At 38.5% G+C, this 12,971-nt stretch overlaps 1 long non-coding RNA gene across 1 annotated transcript; it reads right to left on the reverse strand.

The window, feature by feature from the left end:
- Positions 1-3,094: 3,094 nt before the first annotated feature.
- Positions 3,095-8,730, reverse strand: LOC139134284 (uncharacterized). Its single transcript, XR_011552767.1, has 4 exons — positions 8,608-8,730; positions 4,828-4,964; positions 4,366-4,486; positions 3,095-3,261 (listed from the first exon to the last, which is right to left on the reverse strand). It is a non-coding gene; the product is annotated as an uncharacterized lncRNA (long non-coding RNA).
- Positions 8,731-12,971: the final 4,241 nt, after the last annotated feature.

Consider the following 12,971-nt stretch of genomic DNA (forward strand, 5'->3'; position numbering starts at 1 on the left):
AAAAAATACGGCTGCACTCAGACACCTTCATATAAAATTGCCCAAATAGCTTCATTCATGATCCTTGTATTTACCCGCGATTTGACAGAATTTATATCATCTAGTATCGAAGCTGGAGTCAGTCCTTGGAAGTCGGGTTTGGCAAAACCTGTAATGTGGTGAAATCTTCGATATATACCAGACATATACCCGCGATTTGACAGAATTTATATCGTCTAGTATCGAAGCTAAAGTCAGTCCTTGGAAGTCGGGTTTGACCAAAACTTGCAAGGTCAGAAGGTGGTGAAATCTCCAATATCGGATATTTCCCCCCAATTTGACAGAATCTATATCGTTCAGTATTAAAGTAAGAGTCAGTCCTTGGAAGTCGGGCTTGACCAGATCTGTAAGGTGGTGTAATTTCCGATATATATCGGATATTTACCGCGATTTGACAGAACCTAGTATTGTCTGATTTCGATATTAGACTCCCCAAATCGGCAGATCGTCCATGTAGCCCCCAAATCGCCGATAACTAGGCCTATATACAGTATCTGGTAAATATCGGTGATTTCACTGACCTTGCGTGCCGAGGAACAGGGCAAGTCATTCTAGTATTGTCTACTATCGATATTAGAGTCCCAAAATTGCCGATAAACATCGAGTAAATATCGGCGATTTTACAGATCTGGCGTACCGAAGCACAGGGCAAGTCATTCTACTATCGTCTAGTATTGATATTAGAGTCCCAAAATCGCCGATAAATATCGGGTAAATATCGGAGATGTCACAGATCCGCGTAAGGAGGCACAGGGCAAGTCATTCTAGTATCGTCTGGTATCGATATTAGAGTCCCAAAATCGCTGATAAATATCGGGCAAATTTCGGCGATTTCACAGACCGGGCGTGCAATGGCACAAAGCAATTACAGTGACATTCGATCAAGCTGCAGAACAAGGTGTTGTTTTAATGGATATGTATCAGCGATTTTTACGACATTAAGAGCTTGGCTTGATGTGTTCTTGTTTACATTTTTTATCAGCTACATGCTCTCAGTTACATAAGACACCAGGGCCACTCCATGCATGTCAGATAGAGAAACAAAAACAAATCACCACACCTTGCAATGTCATGTATCTTTCTTTTTTTACTCGTGACGAACAAGTGAGCATGCATTCAGACACCTACATATAAAATTACCCCGAACAGCTTCATTTATGATCCTTGACACTCACATATTAGCTGTGCGTAGACCCCAGTAATTGTGCCCTGGCGGGACCTTGTCCCGCTCTTATTCAGTCAATCACAGCAGTCGGCCACACTCCTCTAAGTACTTCTGTGGCAGTATACTTGACAACGTCACCTGGCGTACAAAACCTGGCATCAATGTAGCCTTACACAAGGGGCTGAGATTAGGGTTCGTGGGACTGCTAGCTGAATTAGACAGCGGGCATTGCAGTCTGTCATGTCGTCTTTGACTTTCAAGTGTACAATATAACATACATCACTGATCGATCTTCTGACTGACGAGGTTTTAAACTGCAGCCTTATGAACATTGGGGCGACTTAACCGATCCAAATGCCTTTCGCAAACTTGAAAGAGCTCGCACTAAGAAAGATATGAGTAAAATTTCAGTTGAATCTGTGTATTGGTTTTTGAGAAGAAGATTTTTAAAGATTAAATTGAGATTTACACAAAATCCAATATGGCGGCTAAATTACGTGACTGATTAAAATGCCTTTCGCAAACTTAAAAGGACTACCACTAAGGAAAATAAGTGTAAAATTTTAGTTCAATCGGTGTATTTGTTCTGGAGGAGAAGATTTTGAAAGATTAAATTGCGATTTCACAAAATTCAATATGGCGGCCAAACCACGTGACCGATCCAAACGCCTTTTGCAAACTTGAAAGAGATCACACTTTAGATGATAGACGTAAAATTTTAGTTCAATCGGTGAATCGGTTCTGGAGAAGAAGATTTTTAAAGATTAAATTGTGATTCTACAAAATCCAATATGGCGGCCAAACCACGTGACCGATCAACATGTTTTTTGCAAACTTGAAAGAGATCACTGTAATGATGACATGAGTAAAATTTCAGCTTAATCGGTGTTTTTGTTCTGGAGGAGAAGATTTTTAAGGATTAAATTACGATTTTTTGCAAAATCCAATATGGCGGCCAAACCACGTGACCGATCCAAACGCCTTTTGCAAACTTGAAAGAGATCACACTTCAGATGATATATGTAAAATTTTAGTTCAATCGGTGAATCGGTTCTTGAGAAGAAGATTTTTAAAGATTAAATTGTGATTTCACAAAATCCAATATGGCGGCCAAACCACGTGACCGATCAAAATGATTTTTGCAAACTTGAAAGAGATCACTGTAATGATGACATGAGTAAAATTTGAGCTCAATCGGTGTTTTGGTTCTGGGGAAGAAGATTTTTAAAGATTAAATGAGTATTTTAGAAAATCCAATATGGCGGCCAAAGTCACGTGACCGCATGCGATTTTATTTGCAAATTCTAAAGACCTTAGGTCATGCTTGCTTTACAAAAATTTCAAATCGACTAGACCCCTACGTCTTCTGGAGAAGCCATCTTTAGGTTTTTGGAAAATCCAATATGGCAGCCAGGTCACGTGACCAATCATAATTTCAAGGGTCAGGTGCACGAGTACTAATTGGCTCCTATTAGCCCTGCAAGTTTGAGAAGTTTTCGTTCAGCCGTTCGAGAGATCTAGGTGAGCAAAGAAACGGCAGAAGAAGAGAAGAGGAAGTCAGTAGAATTTGAGCAATAACAATAGGGTCCCAGCCGGTCGGCTTGGGCCCCTAATAGGATTACGTTATGTCACATATGATCACAAATAGACAACAATATTGAAATAGTGACCATACAAAAATGTGAAATTAATGACGGAATTAGAGTAGATTGGTATGGAAGCACAGATGTTTGGTGGTAATTAAGGATTGATGGAAAATAAGAGATGGAAGTCTTCTATGCTTAGTAGGCTTTTAGACGAAAGCGTGTAAGGATGTTCTTTTACTTTCAAGTAAACAGGCATACGGGCAAAGAAAAGCTTTACATAAAACGCTAGTGAAACCTTACCTTGTACAAAGAGGACACCAACACTTGGGTTTCTATGTTGAGAACATACGTGAACCACATTGTCCAGAATGCCCTGGTTCGAACAACCGCGCTCGTTTTCAAATTACTGTCAATTTCTTCTCTTTCCTCATCGGGTAGAGGGAATAATCTTTCAGATTGATTCTCGCTTTGCTGAGATAAAAGTTTGGAACGTAATAAGAAAACTACCCAGAGGTGAAGGGGAGATATTTGTTTTGTACTTAAGCATTATATACGCCTATTATTTGAAAGTACGAAAATCAAAGTATAAAGATTCCACGAAACAATCTACGAGTACTTCAGACATGCTGCAAATAAATAATAATTGTTGAAAAATTAGATTAAGCACCTGTTTCTTGCAACTAATGTTTGAATTTCCCACTAGTTTATATTGTTTTTAAATAATGTTATAGGAATTTATCAAGGACAGTTCATCTTCAAATAATTGTGTACTGCGTAATTTATCTCCGCCCTTTATATAACAATCTCCTTTCGTGCAACATCAAAGGCCCATAATGTCGCCTAATCTGTTGCCGACAAATTATTTGAGGAGATAAAGCCCAAATTCCTTTACATGCAATTTCCTATAGCTTTAAGGTGCAGATGTCGTCTCGCTGCGCATGCGCGGGTGTTTTGTTGATAAACATATTTTTTTATAAACACAAGCTTTCTCTACTGCAATCGGAGTTACATGGAAGCGGCCCTTTACTTTGTAAACGCCTCTGTAAGACCCAAGATCATAAAACAGTAAAATAGAGTAATCGAGTAAGATCGATTCGAAATTGATCGACTTAGCAGACTACCCAGCTAATAAGGAGGCCTGTAGTGTGGGCGTATTATATTGACAGACATACGGATAAGTGTTCTCAAGTACGCTCGAGTGATAACAATAGCCGAGCCCTATTCAGGAAATCATGATCAAAGGTTATTATAATACATTGTGTAGGGGCCTAATTCCTGTTCAATAATCAGCAGATTAATTGGCCTTTTATTGCGCATTAGACTTGCTAAGTGGGTATTCTTGTGACAGATCGGCCGCCATTTTAACGAGCGGCAATATCGAAAACATTGTAATCAACCCGTAACTTAGTGCGTTGTTCTTTAATATTTTTTCAACAGGGGGACCACCCCCACAAGCATGCGAAGCTGCAATTTAAGTTGATGAAAAGCATAAAAAATATCGTATTGTTGTTAAGGAGTTGAATTTTTCGTTGATACTAGACTAACAGAACGACAAGTACAGAAAACTATGCTTACTTCCTTTTCCGGAGGGTCGACCAAGAACAGCGTCCCAATTAGTTGGAGAACTATGTAGCAACCGCCAAGTAACAAAAAACATGTCGGTGTTCTATCTAATATTTCCTTTTGGTCGAAATATCTGTTCGAAAGTAGGTTACATGTAGGTTATTATTGCCTTTTAACAGAATTGCTTTTCTGTAATAGTTTCAGTGTCATTTCTTTGACATGCGCACTGCCTAAAATTCTTGTTTTACCCTTTGTTATTGTTACGATTTGCGGATTCCGTTTTGACAAAACTTCTGCATAAAACTTTTGCAATATGTGTCTGAGCTCTTGGTTCTGATGATGATTGCTTTATCTGAGATAACAATTTTGGATTTCTAGAAATATTTCCGATAGTGCACAATATGAGTCCTTTCAACAACATCCTAGGTTGAAGCGAGGACAGATTGAGAGGACGAAAGTGGCTTGAATACTCACTTTCCTGAGGGCGTCTCTGTTGGTGAGATATTTGCAGGATTTATATATGCAGTCTGCACTAGGCTGAATATAAAGGCGCCGCCACCGAACCCAGCTACTACTAAACCACTAACAATGCCCTTGTGTTTGGGAAACCACTGTAACAATGACAAATAGGATTAAATGTATGTATGTATGTATGTATGTATGTATGTATGTATGTATGTATGTATGTATGTATGTATGTATGTATGTATGTATGTGTGTGTGTGTGTGTGTGTGTGTGTGTGTGTGTATGTATGTATGTATGTATGTATGTATGTATGTATGTATGTATGTATGTATGTTTATGCGTACATACGTAATGATAATAATGACAAAATCTACGCTGTTAAACAAAACCCCGAGAGGGTTTGAACATGTCGCTACCAAAGCAAATATTATAACTTAAAGGGACATTATTTGTATCTTTGACCTTATATTGTTGCAAACGAGCAGCTGATAATGTTGTTCGACTTACTGAAAGATGTCTAAAAAAACGGTCGACTGTAGACAACTTCCATCCCGTTTGCGTACACTGTATAGAAAAACCTTGGGACAGGGGTTAATGGTGGGCTACTTTTAACCTCAGAGTTTGCAAGGTTGACCTGCGATCAGACCAAACTGCTATCTAGGCCGCTGTAAGCATCCGCGTGTAAAACAAATAAACCACACAAAGTGAAAGTCGAAAGCGCAGTATTGCAGTTTCGGGATTCCCTATTGCCGATCCCGTTTGCTCCGTTATATTTTGACAGTCAGTTTTTCATGGAGATCTTGAAGGCCAATCCTGCTCTTAGATACACACTTTGCTGCTAGAGAGCACATTTTATAATGGGCATTTCAAATGCCTACAAGCTGCAAGAAGCCGACGACAAGGCCAAAATTGTGGATTTTTTTCGTCTCGTTTGCTCCTCCATATGCATGTAGACTTGCCCAAAGCCTGTGGGCATAGAAATGTGAAAACAGAGTAAACTGAAGGGATAAACTTCAGTAGACAGTCACGTTATTGTCGAGAAAATCGCCGAATTGAAGCAATGTACTTTGGCGACTGACACGTACCTCATGGGCGAGTCCCGAAACCCGGACCGAGACGAGTAGAAACGAGACCATAATGACCCTCAGGCCAGGGGTTGTAAATACATCATGTATACAACACTACAGAAGCTTGCAGTTTGTTGAGAGTGTCAAAGATCGATGCACAAAGCAAGAGATAGCACAATCAACGATTGAAACAACTGAAAAAAGATTTGTTGAGGTTTTTCAACTTGAGTTCAAGGCGAGCTCGAAACATGCGAACTGCGACGCGACGTCGGCATTTTGGCCTAAGCGATAAGCGCCAGATTCAGATTCTACTATGATATCTACTGTGAATTCAAAATAGGTAACCTTGTATTAGAAACATACATACAGGAGATTTAAGTAATCATTTTTTAGAAATTAGATTCACCATTTATAAACACATTATAGGAAAGTAAACTGAGAGCTCATATGTTTAATTTCATTACAGTGGCTCTGCACCATTTTTCTACATTACCGATGGTACATTCATATTCAACATTCATGTATGTTATGTGTGTGGAATCTAAGGCAGCCTCAGATTAAGATTCAGATTCGGAGAGCTAATTGTAACCACTGACTAGAATGTACGAAAATGAACAAGCATAAGTCGGTGGTAGGAGTGGGATATCACTTCTTTGACTAACTAAGATAGAAGTAGAACAACGTCCTTTTTTTCCGTGGCATTGATACATATGCTGCCTATGTGCAAAAAAAACGACACTTTTCTATCAGTAAGATAGGAGGTCTAGGGTCTCGTCTCGACTCGTCTCGGTCCGGGTTTTAGGACTCGCCACAATCACATTGTTGGGTGAAAGCTAGCTCCGCGTGGCAGGGCTGTGCCAAACCGCTGGCAGCACCTCGGTTGCGGCGTGCAGTTTCTCCACCAAAAACAACCCATTTTTAATCCCAAGCTTGCATTGAGTTTCGTTTTCGAGCACACCCACCTCGCCTGGGTACACGATTAGCCCAGCGTACAGGTCAGTGTGTTCCCGGTGTTATACGGCGTGGAGGCCGTATAACGCCGGGAACACAGACCCGTACGCAGGGCTTAGGTACACGATGTGCTCAGCTGCGCTTCTAAACTTACGTACAAGCCCACTTTTGGGGAGTGGGTCGGAGGCATGGAGGCCGTAAGCGATCGGGTCTAGGCAACTGTCATTGCGATGTTCTCACTTTTGGTTCGAAATGCAATTCAACTGTTACAAATAATTACACGATGCACAGAGAATAACAACATTCAAACAGATCTTGTGTGTCGAGAGGTTACTCAAATCGCGAGCATATCAATGACAGTACAGTACCCGCCCGGCGTGGTCACGATGTCACAGATGCTACACCGTGCACTGTTCAGTCCGAGAGCGATGTTTCCAAGTTCAACAAGTGATCATGTCGTGTTTGTAAAACGAACCAACTTTATGGCAAGAAAATGCCCTAGAAATCTTAAAAGTTGACGAAGATTTGCTAACGATCAAATGCACAGAGAATGCACTACTCTGTTGCTGTTTCACTATCACCACATGTACAGCAATCTGACATCGTTTTAGTTTTACCATTGACCCAATGTTGCGTCTATGGTTTTATTTGTTTCACAGTCTGTGTCATCGATACTAAAATCAAACTTACAAGCAAATGCCCTGCTTAGTTTCACTATTTGACAGTAGTTTGTGAGACGTGCATTTGTTTATGCGCCGTGTGCTCCTCGATATCCATTGGTGTTGTAGGTGACAGGCCGGCCGTTCACGTTCCAGCTGTACTTTGATGGTTGACGTATGCGTAGTAATATTGGTCATGTGCTTGGGTTCAATAATGGCGGTTGGTTCAAATCGCGCGGACGCCCTTACCAACATTGAACCTTGCCGTAAAGAGCAAGGAGGTGGTTTTACATATCCTTGAAGCTGTCCATAGTCACAATTTAGGTCTCTCATTGACTTGACCGAGAATTTAAGTCATCGAAGAAATGAAAAAAAAGTCAAAAGATACAAATAATGTCCCTTTAACCTTGAAATAGAATGTTACGTCCCAACCATAAATGAGAGTGTGAGCTACGGATAATTTCAGTTCCGTCTGAATATTGCGGATGCATGAAACTTAAGTAACGAATATAATTACTTTGTACTTGGAAGTAATTTGTGTTTATATATATATACATATATATATATATATATATATATATATATATATATATATATATATATATATATATATATATATATATATATATATATATATATATATCGTTGAAATGGGTGTCAGCCATTTTTCGATGTCGGCAAAAAATATTCCAACCCCAACCCCCCGGCTTAAGAAACGAACCAGGCCCTCACTACTTGGTAGTCAATACCCAGTCTGCTGATAGCAAGATCCGAACGTCTTTACCTTAATAACCTGAAAGTGATTGAGATTTTGGGGGGATCCTTGCCTTTGTGTTCCTACCTTCGTAGGGGAGAGACAAACGCCTGTATCGCTAAAGTGTTTTGTTTGGTTTTGCCTGCACGCTACAAAAAGAGGCTGAAAGAGTGAACTTTCATTGTACTCAGTTTTTTCGACGTTGTGTTCTTGTTAATTTATTTCCCTTCTTGAGTGGGGTTTCTTCGCAGTAAAAGTGACCGCAGTTCCTAAACCTCAATCACCTAATATTTAAAGTGTGTTTTCTGGATCTTGCTCCAGACGTATGTATAACCACTAATCGCCTACATCTCTTACCCTCATTCCGCAAGTGATTGCTGCTCCATAAGCCAAAGCGATACCTAACCCAAACATTACTCCGTATGTGACAATGACCAGGTAAAATGAAAACTTGATGCTGAAATAGGTCAAGAGGACACCAGCACTGCAATTATAGAAATAAGAGCTATGCTTTGTCGTAAATGCGACAAACAGAGGATGTTGGTACTGATCTAGTAAGCAAATAATAGTCGTTATGATGTCTTTGTTGTAAGATCTCAACTCATTTGCAGAGGTTCAGAAATAATTATCCTAATCTGCTAGCATATCAAAATATCCCAACGACGTTGTTATTCCGATTACTGCGTACTCTTGGGTTTTTCTACCCTCCTATGAGGGTAAACTTCTTTTTAAAAGAATCGTATTCAAAGCAATCAGGGTTATCCTCATTGTCACACTGTATTTTTTTCATAGCAAGGATAAAAGTGCAGGACTTTTTCACCTTTGAATGATACAACCGATGAGTACAGTCACGCGTGCTCCTAACTTCTTATCCAGTAGACCGCCAAAATACATAAAGCTTCCCTGCATGATGTGAGCTGTCGCAAATATCCATGTTGCCATCTGAAAGTTTGTCAGAAAATGGCGAAATTGGCCGGCAATTTTATTGAAATACTTCGAATACTCATTCAATGTTATAGCTTTGTTAGATAACTTTTACGTATGAGTAATTCCTTACAAATATTAAAGAATTTGGCCACTTTCTTCTATTCCGCAGATGTTAAAACTCCAGGTCTTCAACTCTGGAACACTCTAAAGTAAGCAATCAGTGAGGTGTGTTTATTCAAATTAAACACCGTTCGTTTTTAACTTGCTCAGTCCAAGTGTAAAAATGAACCGAGGTGGATGTGTCCAATTGTAATGTATTTACAAATGTTGATTTAAACATTTGATTTCAAATGCAAAAAAAGCAGTACAAAGCATGGCACTTTCCTCACCTTTGAGACAGAAACATTTTACTTCTGAAATGTAAAAATGCACAAACTTGTGTCTCACCTCGTATGTAAGATTGGATGGTTTGCTCCGTTCCCTAATATATGAGACTAAGTATGGAGATAGATTACCTATACAGACCAGAAGAAAACAAAGCTTATTTAAAAGGACAAAGTCAGTATCTTTTGACTGTTTCACTAATTTTATTGCAAATGACAAATTACTGATGTTGTTAGACTTAACGAAGGGTGTCTAAAAACGGTCGACCGTGGACAATTTCCATTCCGATTGCGTACACAATATAGAAAAACCTCGGGTCAAATTGGCCCCAATTTGATAACGATCAAAGCATGACTGCTGGTATTTGTAAAAAAAAAATTATTGTGTGGCGCCGTTCAAATAAACAATGACAGCGGCTTTCATACAATTTAGCAATCTTTGTCTCTCAGTAATCCCACTGGAATGGAACTTAGTTCACGTCGTCTAGAGGTCAAAAACAAAACACACTGCCTGCGTAAAGCCACAGACAAAGAGAAACAGACTAGCAACGGGTATTGTTCAAGGCGTGAAGCGGTTACGTATGTCATCCATGTTCGCCTCGCCTCAGGTAGCTCTAGCCTCGCTTTTCTGAAGAGTGCCGACCATGCATCCTTAGGTAATTTTCGGATTTTCCTCAATTGTTAAGTGAAAGTATTTTCGTTTGTGTTGTTGTTGTCGTGTGGTGCTGAGCGGAATTGGCGTGCTGGCAAAAACGGGAGTGTTTTGAGCTTCAGGAAAGGGAGTTTTACCATTTTAAATATTCCTCTCATATTTTTATGAATATATATGAGTGTGTTTGAACCAAATTCGAAAGTCTTTTATCGATACTGTCTGGTTTACTCAATGGTTTACGGTCAGTCATACCGCCTTTTACACGTTCGTCAAGGAAGGACATGTTTATGAAACTGCTGGCGTGTTATGTTTTTATTGGCGTGAAGCAGTGTTTCTGCTCTGAGAGCTCACAAAGTAACTATGGTTGCTACGCGACTGGCAGCACGATGCATCTCGTCGTAATTTTCGCATAATCTCGTGCAATTATCAACCAAACCAGAGTCTCCAAAAAGTTTAACACCTTTGAAGCTCATTTTCATATGAAAAGGCCATAGTCTACCGAGACGACCATGGAACGAAAGGCATGCCGCGTTTATAGTCTGTTTCTCAATTTGTCTGTGGTAAAGCATATAGGAGGTATTTTTGAATATTTTTCAAGTAATTCATCAACATTATTTGGTAAACTGATGGCTTATACCTAAGCATTTAATGTGTTCTAAAATTGCATAAGTTTAAAAGATAGTGACTGTGTCTCTTTAAGTACATCACAGAGGCATGTATATATAAACGGCAAACAGATATTTCATCGCAGGGTTGCTGCATATATACGTCCGTTATTTATTGAGTTGATGATCGCTATTCTTCTGTGTGTCATAAATAATTTTATTGGTATCGCACGAGTTTCAGTAAACATAATTCATCAGTTTAGTACACATTAAACGTTGACTCTCTCGAACACTTATCAGAAAGACAAAATAATGTACCTACCAAAGTGTACGTTGTACCAAGAGTGAGATGGATCAATATTCCACCAGCAACAGCGACCATTCCTCGCCATTTTCTGCGCCTCAGACCAATATTAGACATGTTTGTCGCTGACACAGGAGAGGAAAAGATGTATGAACAACTGCGATCCCAGCAAATATATCACGTTACTCGTCGAATCTATATAACGAACTGTCCTAATTAGTTATATATATCTTGATTGATTTGATGAAATTGACAAAACTTACTCCTTACATTGAAGAAAGTCGGTTAAGATATTTAAGAACATTTAATTACTAATTCTGATATTAAACGAACTTTCCTAATTAGATATATATATCTTGATTTATTTAATCACAGTTGACAAGACGTGCTATGTACATTGAAGATGTATGTAATACGATGTAATATTATTGAAGTCATCTGGCATTTTCATTGTAGCTAATTACTAATTTACGTATTTTACAAACTTTCACTATTATAGATATATATCTGGATTGAGGTGACCAAAGTTGACGAAACGTACCATGTATATTGCAGATAATATGATATAATATTACCAAAGGTCAATTTGGATTTTGTAAATCATTTTATTACTAATTTTTATATTTAACGAACGTTTCTAATGACGGATTATATAAATTGATTGAATTCATCAAAGTTGATGTAACCTGATATGTACATTGAAGAAATATGTTAAAATGTTAATGAAAATTGTTTGGCAGTTTTATATTAGCAAGTAACAATTTTGCATATTTAACTAACATTCCCAAACAGGGAAAAATTATGAAACTTGCCATATATATTGATGAGACAATTATGTTGTATGAGTGAAAGATATTTTGCAGTTTATGTTAGCTAATTTATAATTTGTATATATCTTTTACAGTTTTGCATACATAGCTTGAAGGACTTGACCAAAGGCAATTAAACTTGCTATATAAAGTGGTGATGCAAAGACAGCAGTGAAAGATTTAATTTAGTATTTTTATTTCAGCTAATTGTATATTTATACACTTAATGACCTTTTGGAATCAATGTGTGTCGAATATTGTTCATTATATTGCGCATAACCATTTAATGAAGTTGAAAACATGTGGCAAAAGTGTAAATTCACAGACAACTGCAATATATGATGAAATACTCGAGCATTTTTAGTTCATATCTGGTTCTAATAATGTTCTAAACAGACCTGCTGCTGAACAATTTTCTATAACTTGGTAACGTATTGTGTCTAATTGATTTCCGTACTCACACGGCCTTTTACAGTTTGTTTTAGTCTGCTGTTTCATTTTCATGTTGTTACATGAACATGGTTCTGAAAACATAGTTCATGTAGCATTGTTCTCTTAAAAGCCATAAACGAAGAGGGGAGACAAACTCATCAACATATACAATTCGTTTTATTGTCATGAAAAATTATAGGGAGAAGAATGGGTAGATAATGTTTATTCGAGTTTAGAAGCAATGTTTGACGGCGTCGGCTCTATTGTACTTTTTAGGTGTGGTAGTTTTGTCTAATGAATTCATAATGTTTGTATATTCTCACCTGCTGAATGAAGAAGCAGCGCTCTTCTCTGTTGCTGATTTCTATCTGTGTCATCCTCGATTAACCGTTTGCTATCTGCATTCGTGGAGAAATTTTTGATCCATCTCTCCAAAGGCATGCAAACACAGTTGGTGTCTCCATTGGACTGAAAAGGTGTTAATCCCATTATGTCACCAGTATTGGTTCCAGCCATTTCAGATCGGAATAGTTTTGCCAGAACGTTTTTGCTTTTATTTGTAGCGTTTACACTCGTCGGCGGTTGTTGAGTCAGCGATCGATAATAGGG

Source organism: Ptychodera flava, chromosome 6 (assembly GCF_041260155.1).
Source record: "Ptychodera flava strain L36383 chromosome 6, AS_Pfla_20210202, whole genome shotgun sequence".
Taxonomy (NCBI): Eukaryota; Metazoa; Hemichordata; class Enteropneusta; family Ptychoderidae; genus Ptychodera; species Ptychodera flava.